Source organism: Triturus cristatus, chromosome 1_1 (genome assembly GCF_964204655.1).
Source record: "Triturus cristatus chromosome 1_1, aTriCri1.1, whole genome shotgun sequence".
NCBI lineage: Eukaryota > Metazoa > Chordata > Amphibia > Caudata > Salamandridae > Triturus > Triturus cristatus.
The window spans coordinates 1235993616-1236003098 of NC_140579.1; positions in this window are offsets into that span (position 1 = coordinate 1235993616).

The following is a 9483-nucleotide window of genomic DNA, read 5'->3' on the forward strand; positions in this document are numbered from 1 at the left end:
CACCAGTTCAGACCCAAGTGAAATTTTTTGCTGACTGTAGATTGCTTTGAATAATTTTCACAAGATATTGAAGGAAATAGAAATAATTGGATGGCTACATGTGCTTTATTTGAAAATCTTAATACGGACATACAAATAAATGTAGGCTTGGCTTTCTCAAGTTATATAATTAATGTTCAATAATCAGAACTATAGCAAGCGAAAGCTGTATTTTCTATTTCAGATCCTCCTCCAGGAGTTCGGCTTGTTTTCCGGCCGCTGGTTTAAGTCATTTGCCACAACCTACACAGAATGTTCGATTTGCAATAGTATAAATTATGCATAGCCCCGCGAGCTCCTTTATTTTTATTGTTAAGTAAAAGCATGTTTTAACGAATTATAGGCCAACAATTAAATACATCTGTATGTTTCTAAGTGCATACATAGCTCGTAGATTAATTTTGCTCTGTGTTATTAGTGTATTTATTTTTTGGTTTGTAACTTGTTTTTAAATAATAATAATAAAAAGCATGAAGCATACAGTATTGCTGACTAATCATTCTTCATTACTTATGTTGTACTTCTGCATAAATTCCGAAAACGGCGTGTAGAAAGAACTTGTTACTTACCTATAACTCCTGTTCTCCAGTATTGATATCTTTCATAGATTCACATGATTGACTCATTCCCAGTTGTCAAAGTGGGAGTCCTACAGTACATAGTAAGCAGTTTAAAATAATAGGCAGTAAAGGGAATGCAAGGTTCAGCGTAATAGCCTCTCTATGTCCTTTTTAAAAAGGACCAAAGTTGAACATTGACCAATCAGACGACAGCACCCTTTAGAACAGTCCCAACAGAGGCATCTTCCCTCAGATTTTCCAAGCACTAGTGGGATAGTGTAGGAAGCTGGCTCTGTATATACTATACCAAAGTAAGGTATAGTGTGCAAAGAGTCCAGTGGATCCCCAAAGATTTACAAAGGTAAAAGTAGATAATACCTTACTCTCTATTTGTGATAGTGTGGGCGAGCAGTAAGGCTTTATCAGAGGGTAGTGCTAAGCATTTATTGTACACACTCAGACAAGAAATGATTTCACACTCTCAAAGACTGAACTGTGACCAATTGTTTTTATAAAATATCTTAGTGGTATTTTATTTTTAGAACCAAGCAGGACTTGGTGCAGGTAAGTAAAATAGTACTTTTCAAGAATAATATAGTTGAATGCAATTAAATGCAATTGGCTTTGTTACAGGTAGGTCAAATGTTCAGAAACAGTTGAAATTACTTTGCAGTTACCTTGTAATTACTTTGTGATTACTTTTGAGATTACTTTTTCTACTCAGTGTGATATGCTTAGATATCACACTGGGACATTTCCTAGATAAAAGGTAAGTAAAGCAGTTTTCACAAAAACAGTTTATTATGTTTCCAAACAAAAGCCCTCAACACAAAAGTATTTCAGAGGAAAACAGTCAATGCAATTCTATGGAGAAAATTGAGGTTATTAGTTTGCAGGTAAGTAAACGGTCTTTGGGGTTGAGTTTCCCCAGGGTCAAGGATTCACTCAAAAAGCACCCTCAGCGGCACTAGGGTGGCCAGCTGTTGATTGCTGAGGCCCAATGTTCTCCAATGGGGGATAGGGGTTGATGGCTGCTCACGGGCACGTTACTTGGATGTGGGAGCAAAGCTCCTAGGGTTTAACTCAGGGCAAACAGGGATCTAAGATAGCATACAAGGTGCACCCACAGCGCCACGGGGCGGCAGGGTGCAGGATGCTGGATTGACATTGGGAGCCCTGTTGGTTTCAATGGGGAAGCTCCGGTCAGAACAAACACTGCAGGCTCAGGCACGAAGATCTTCTGGGGGCGACCACCGGTTGGAGAGGTAGGTTGGGATGTCAAGGGATGCCAGGACAGCATTATTTGGGCCACACAAGACCGTTGGGCGTCGGGTGCCTTTTGGTATCGGGTTTTGCTTATCCGCTCCGGTCGCAGTCGGGGGATCCTCCAGATAGGGGCTGCAGACGTCGTTGGGAGACGAGGTAGGTCAGGGAATACCAGATCCCAGGTCAGGATCGCCGGGGAGACAACCTCGTGGTGTTGGACCACTCAAACTTGGGCCGTGTGCGTTGGGTGTCGAGTGGTGCTCTCTCGTGGATTTGGCCGGAGCCAGAGTCTGTTGGTGAGCAAATCTAGTGCTCAAAGGAGACAGTCTTGGTAGTGAAAACAGGGCAGGCCCATTGGGTTCTGGGGGGCTGCCGGGCACGCTGGGGTTTCGCTGTAGCAGGTCGCAATCAGGACAGGTTGGTAGGGCTGGGGCCAAGTCAGTTGGTGTGTGCTTCTTCTTTCAGCACGGCTCTTTGGTCCTTCTTCTCTTCTTGCTTTTCAGAGTATTCAAGGTTCAGGGTTGCCCCTAAATACTGAATGGTGTTTCAGGTAGGTACAGGTCGGGACCAATGGGTCCCTTCCTTAGGGTTGGTACACCCGCTTTCATGCCACCCTCCAGTGACTGGGTGGGCATAAGCCTCACTCTGGTTGACTGTGTCCTCCCATATTCAAGATGATGGGGATTGACAGTTGTGCTTCACCTCGCCTCTCCCACCTGAAGGGTGGGGTTGGCAAAGGCGGGCACACCTCTCCTATCTTGGTTTTCTTGACGATTCTCCCTCCAAAGTGGGGATCGGAACCAGTAGGGGCCAGTTTGCTGGGAGAAGCAAATGGCTGGGTCCCTTTGTGGACCCTACCCATCCTGGGAAAGGAGGCTTGGCACCTCGACCCAGGATGTGCTTTGTTTCAGGACCCCGAGAGGGTCCAGAAACTTGTCTGGTGGTGGCAGCTGGTGAGCAGTCACTCAGCCAGGACACTAGAATTGGGTCGATTTCAGGGGGCATCTCTAAGATGCCCTCTAAATGCATTTGGAATTAAATCCCACACTTGCATCAGTGTGGGTTTAATGTGCTGAGAAGTTTGGTACCAAACTGCTCAGATTTCAGTAAAGTCATTATGGTGCTGTGGAGTTCGCAATGACAAACTCCCTGACCATATACTCTTTATGGCTTTACTGCACTTACAATGTCCAAGAATGGACTGTAGGGGTACAGGACTCATGCACATGTACCCTCATCAGTGGTATAGTGCACCCAGCTAGAGGGGTGGCTTACCAATGCCATAGGAAGTGGTTTGTAGGCATGGCACACAGGGTTGTGTGCCATGTCGACTCTTCACTTTTCTCTGAACCAAAAACATGAAGCCTACAGTGGCTGTGTGTCTGTGTTAATGTATAGGACCTCTAAGGGTGGCACAATGTGTGCTGCAGTCCTTAGAGGCCTTTCCTGGTCACAGTGCACTGGGTACCCATGGTACCTCTTACAAGGGACTTACATGTGGCCAGAGCGTTTCCAGTTGCGTTTACAACAGTACAGTTTTAGGGAAAGAACATAGGCCCTGGGTACCTGGTTGGCAGGAACCGAGGGCACACTTAGTCAAAGAGCCTCAACATCAGGCAAAAATTGGGGGGCAACCATGCAAAAAGGCGCACTTTACTACAGATAGTTCTCACTGACCAAGAAGGTAAGCCTCTAAGGGGAGGAGGGTGGGTCACATTTGAATCTGTGAAAGATATAAATACTGGAGAATGGGAGTTACAGGTAAGTAACAAGTTCTTTCTCTAGTATGGAGGTATCTTTCATAAATTCACATGCTTGAATCAGAATAGTTAGTAGTGCAACATATTAACATAAAATAATACATCATTATGATAGAAGATGGTGGGTACAATATTACACCTTGTATAGTAACATGCTCGCCCTTATTGGAAAAGATGCCGAAGTATAGCTGACCCACAGCTGTATCAGTGTACTGAATCAAATCCAAACAATAGTGCAGGGTGAAAGTGTGCTTGCTCTTCCAGGTTGCACCACAGCATATACCTTTGATGGGCATTCCAGCAAACAAAGCTGCTGTTGTAGAAACTGCTCTTGTAGAGTGAGCTTTAGTCTTTTGTCGTAAAGGTCTGCCTGCCTTAGAATGGCAGAACTGAATAGCTGTGAAAATCAATCTTGCTATGGTGGCTTTGGACACTTGTCCACCCTTGTTATTGCCATTGGCTATAAAAAGTTGATTAGTAGTACGAATATGCTTAGTATGATGTAAGTACAATTTTAAACATCTCTTGCCATCAAAAGTATGAAGACTGGTTTCTGCTGGCGTTTGAGGATTGGGAAATAAAGTCTTTAGCATCACTGGTTGATTGAGATGAAAATCAGTGGGAACCTTTGGTATGTCCTTGGGATTAGTCAGAAGAATTGCCATGTTGTCCTTGAATTGTAAGAATGGTTCCTTAATAGTGAATGCTTGGAGTTCGCTTACTCTTGTAGGAAAGTGAGAGCTAGAAGCAGTGCCACTTTCCAGGCAAGGAACTTCATTTCAGCCCTATGGGTAGGCTCAAAGGGGCTTTTGATGAGTTGGGATAGTATGCTGAAGAGTCTTTTAAGCAATTGCATGATTAATCTGTGAGACCACAAGGAGGGAGATCCCAAAGTTCACCTGTACCTGGAAATAGCAGCGAGGTGCACTTTAACAGAGGAATGCGCTAGATCAGATTTGCCTAGAGATAGAAAATATGGCAACACTTGTTGGGGCTGAGATGTGATAGAATGAACGTTAGAGTTCTTGCACCAAAGACAAAATTGTATCCATTTGAAGCGATAGGTTTTGTTGGTAGAGTCAGCTCTGGCCTACGCAAGAATACTCGTACAATCTTCAGGAATGACTAGGTGCTGAAGATCATAGTACTCAGGAGCCAGGCTGATAAATGCTGAAAGACTGGGGGTTGGGATGAATGACCTGCTGGTTGTTTATCAGACAACATGTCTACCTCAGGCTTGAGTTGAATTCTGGTTGTCCTCCAACAACATGAGTAGCTCCATAAACCAGCGTTGTCTGGGCCATCATGGAGCGATGAGTATTAACCAGCAAGGTTACAGTTTCATTTTCTTGAGAACCTTGGGAATAAGTGGGATTGGAGAAAGAGAGTAGGCATAAAGCCTGGACCATTGGATCGTAATGGCATTCCCCCAGGACCCCTCAGAGGGTACCTGCTTGCGTAAAACTGGCATTTCTCATTCTTGTGGGATGCAGAAAGATCCAGTTTGGGCTTGCCCCATCGTTGAAATATGGCATCCAGGACCAGTTGGTTTCCATTCATGGTAACTTTGGGTGGTTCTGCTCAAGGTATCTACTAAAGAGTTGTGTACTCCTGGAAGATGTTCTGCCCTTATGGTCACTTGATGACGCAATGCCCATTGCCAGAGAGTTTGTGCTTCTTGAAATAGAATCTTGCATTTTGTACCTCCCTGTTTGTTGGGGTAATGCATACTTGTTGTTTTGTCTGTTCTTAGTAACACTGAGGACCCCTGAATCCTCAGCAAGAAAGCTTGAAGAGCCAACAAGATTGCTCTGACCTCGAGAAAGTTGATATGCATTTTGGACTGCTGTAGAGTCCATTTGCCCTGAATTTGTAGCTCTTGCATGTGAGCTCCCCATCCTTCTAGGGAAGCATGTGTTGTAATGACATATTCCAAAATGGGGGTAAGGAATGTCAATCCTGCAGAGAGATTGCTGAAGTTTGTCCACCAGGGAAGAGCTGCTTTCATGACAGGTGTGATTGTTGTTGAATTGTCCTTCTACTGGAGCCAATGTGTGTCCAGTTCCTCTTGGAAGGGTTGCATTTTGAGACAAGCATGAGACACCAGGATAATGGCCGAAGACATCATGCCGAGGAGAGACTTGATCAGGCGAATTGTAATGCGCTTTCTTTTTGAAAGAGAACAGGTCAGAACGGAGAGTTTAAGTTGCTTGACTGCGGACAAGAATGCCTTATCGAGTAAAGTGTCTAGAGCTGAAAGGTTATTCTTGTTGAAGGGAAAAGGAAAGACTTCTGAAAGTGACTGTGAGCCACAGGGCTTGAAAAAGGTGAAGATATGCAGAGCTATCCCTCGATGCCTGCTGAAAAGATGGAGCCTTTACCAATGAGGTAGGGGAAAACTTTAAGGCCTTCTTGCCAATGAGGAGAGACATTTTGTAAATATCCGGGGAGCAGATTGGAGACCAAAGGTGAGCACCTTGAACTGGTAATGAACAGTGGTAGCTCCTCTGCTATGGTGGAGGAGCGCCAAACCAGTGCTCTTTTAGCAGTGCATAAAAGAAAAAGAAAATTATAATAACATGACGTTATTATCATTTCATTTTTCATTGCTGACTCGGAGCCAGGTTAGGGTGGGGCGGGGCGGGGCTGGCCAGAGCAGGGGGAGGAGTGGTTTGCACTCCCTAAGTGAGCATGACAGTTTGGCTGGCCCTCTTGGTTCAGCCAAACCGTCATGCGCACTTGGCATGTTCCCCACCAGGATGTAATGCTCAGCATGGTGAGGAACAAGCACAGGCTTCCAGTCCCTCTCTGAGCGCCGAACCACGGCGCTCAGACCAATCACAATGCTGCTGTAAAGCAGCATCGTGATTGGCTGAGAGAGTCTGGGAGCCTGGGTACTTTTGTTCTGCCACTGCACTGCCGAGAGAGAGAGGACGGAGGAGAGGCGGCGGCGTTCCCAGGTAAGTTTATTTTATTTTTCACCCACCCCCCTGCCCCAACACCCCTGTTCTGAGGCAGTCGTCACTAGTAATGAGTATCGGCTACTTTGAATCTGACCAATTTTCAATGCCTGGGATGGACGGGAACATGGAAATATGCATCTTGCAGATTGAGGCTGGTTAGAAAATCTCCGTGGTTGAGAAGGTGGAGAATTTCCTGAAGGGACATCATACGGAAAGATTGCTTCTTGAGGTACTTGTTGAGTTTCCTGAGATTGAGAATGGGGCACCACTCCCCTGATTTCTTTCTCACTAGGAAAAAAATGGAGTAAAACGCCTTCCCTTTTTGGGAATATGGAATATGTTCTATTGCCCCTTTTGACAACATGGCTAAAACCTCCTTGCGAAGAAGATGAAGGTGAGATGGAAGGAAGTTTTGGGGTGGAGTTTGAGGTGGAACTTCAGTGAACTCCAAGGTATGAACATACACGGGGAAGTCCAAGATCCACTTGTCCATAATGATTTTTCTCCAGTGATGAAGGTACTGGGATATTCTGGCAACAACCGAAAGATGAGAAGGAGGTGTAGCCGGTACCGTGAGGTTGGCACTCTTTTTTAACAGTATCTCTGGCGGAGCAGCCACTCTTCTTTATGGTTGCTGCCTAGCATACGCATCCAATGACAGCGTTCAACGCTGTTGGTAAACAGGCCGAAAGGACTGCTAGTTGGTTTGAGATTGATATCTTTGGTATCCTCCACAATAGGAAAAGGAACTGCGGCCACGTGTTCCGCTAAAAGGGGTCTTAGGGAAATGGAGCGTTCCAAGGGATCGGCCAATCTCAGTGTCTGCTTTTATGGCCTGCAGGGTGTCATCAATGTGCTTGCCAAACAAAGAATCGCAGTTGAAAGGCATTTCAAGAATTTTAGTCTTGAGTCTCTGGCCTGAGCAATGTGGCCTTTAGTCAACCCTGGAATCGAAGGACAGCCAATCCTGCTAACAGCCGGAAGCCTATGGATGCAATATCCATAGCACAGTCAATAATCTCAGATGCTGCCTTTTCACCTTCTTGTAAAATGAATGTGGTTTCCGCTTTCTTGTCTTCTGGTAAGAAGTTGAGATATGTGGCAATGTTTAACCACATATGGTGATCATATCGTCCTAGAATAGTGGGAGAGTAGGCTGCACAGACAGTTGTCACTGACATTACTGAGAACCTGTTCCCGATATTATCTACTCCCTGCCCTCCTTGACAGGTGGAGACATGATTGGGGTAGAAGGATTCCTAGACCTGTGCTGTGCAGCTTGAGTAATGGCAGAATCAGGTCTTGGATGCCCAATCAAACAGTCTGGTGATTCCTCTGGAGCTTTATATTTTTTATCTATTCTAGGGAGAACTGCAGTGACGATCACTGGTGTCTTCATAATTTTTACTCCTTCCTTTCACATATAATCGACAATCGTAATTGCTTTTACTTTTTTCTGGATTGCTCTTTGAAATTGCATAGAAAACAATCTGATTGTTTAACAGTAATGGGAAGCTGGATGTGCTTGGTCGCTCTGTCCATTAGCATGTAAAAACCCCAATATCTTCCGGTGAAGAATCCACTGGTTGTAGAGCTGAAGGGGAAGGGGGAAGAATGAGATAGTCATCCCTTTCATTGGTAATGGTTTATTTGTCCGGTATTTCACCTTCTTTTCTATCGGCACCACCATCATCATCATTATCATTGTCTATTGTAAACAGATCCTCCCAAGGAGGCATGGCAATGCAGGATTGTGGTGTCATTCTAGGTGTAGGTGGAGGAGGGATATGGTCCGCTTATCTAGGTGCAGGCAGAGGTACCACTGGTGGTGCTTGTTGCACTTGAGCTGGTGTTGGGAAGTGCATCTAATAGTCCTGGAGCAGGCTTTGGAGGTCTTGCACCAGAGCAGCCAGCACCTGGACCATACCTGGTAGAGGAGGAGCATATTGATGATATTGCTCCATGAAGTGGTGGCTTTGACAGACAGGTTCACAATCGCCCTGTTCCTTCTCTTCTTCTTGATACTTGACGTGCAGGTCTGAGGGGTTGTGGGCTGTGCCAAACATTCCTTGGTTGTCGTCCTCTGACTCCTGAAAATCCAACAAGCGGCTGGGTGGAAGTGGTGAAATCTTACCAGGGGATCTATATTCAGGGTGAATGTATTTTTTAGATGGTAAAATACTCGTTGACGAGTTCGTCAGCGGTAGTGTCAACAGTGCATGTAAAAGCAACGCTGGTGGTTTCTTTAGTTTGAACTTCCTCGACAACAGGGAGGACTTTCCTGGAGGCTGTGCCATCGACAGCATCATCGACAAGGCCATTGTCAACAGTGATACTGACGCCGATGAGGTGATAGACGGCCTTGGTATTGTCTTCGTTGATATCACTGTCGTCGACGAGGTGAACAAGTTACTTACCTTCGGTAATGATGTTTCTGTAAGAGACATATGTTGGTTATGCATTCCTTATCTTAGAATTAACCCCAGGCATCAGACTGGATCCGGATAATTTTTACTCAGCAGTAGCCTTGCGCGTTGGTAGGTGGCGTCGGTTGACTCTGTGTCCGTCATTGGCGTTGTTGTCGCCGGAATGACGTTGTGGTGTCTACTTAGATGCCGCCCCTGCGCGCTGACGTCAGTTCTGACACGACTTTCCACGCCAGAAGCACAGCGCCATGCAAGACACTGACCACTTGTGCACATAACTAGGGCCCTGGAAGGGAGACCCTATCCCTAGAAGTCACTTCGCAGAACATGGAGGATGGGTGGGGCGGTAAGAAATCTATAACTAACATATGTCTCTTACAGATACATTGTTACCAAAGGTAGGTAACTTGTTCATCTGAAAGAGACTATTAGTTATAGATTCCTTACTTAGAATTGAGACACCAACAAT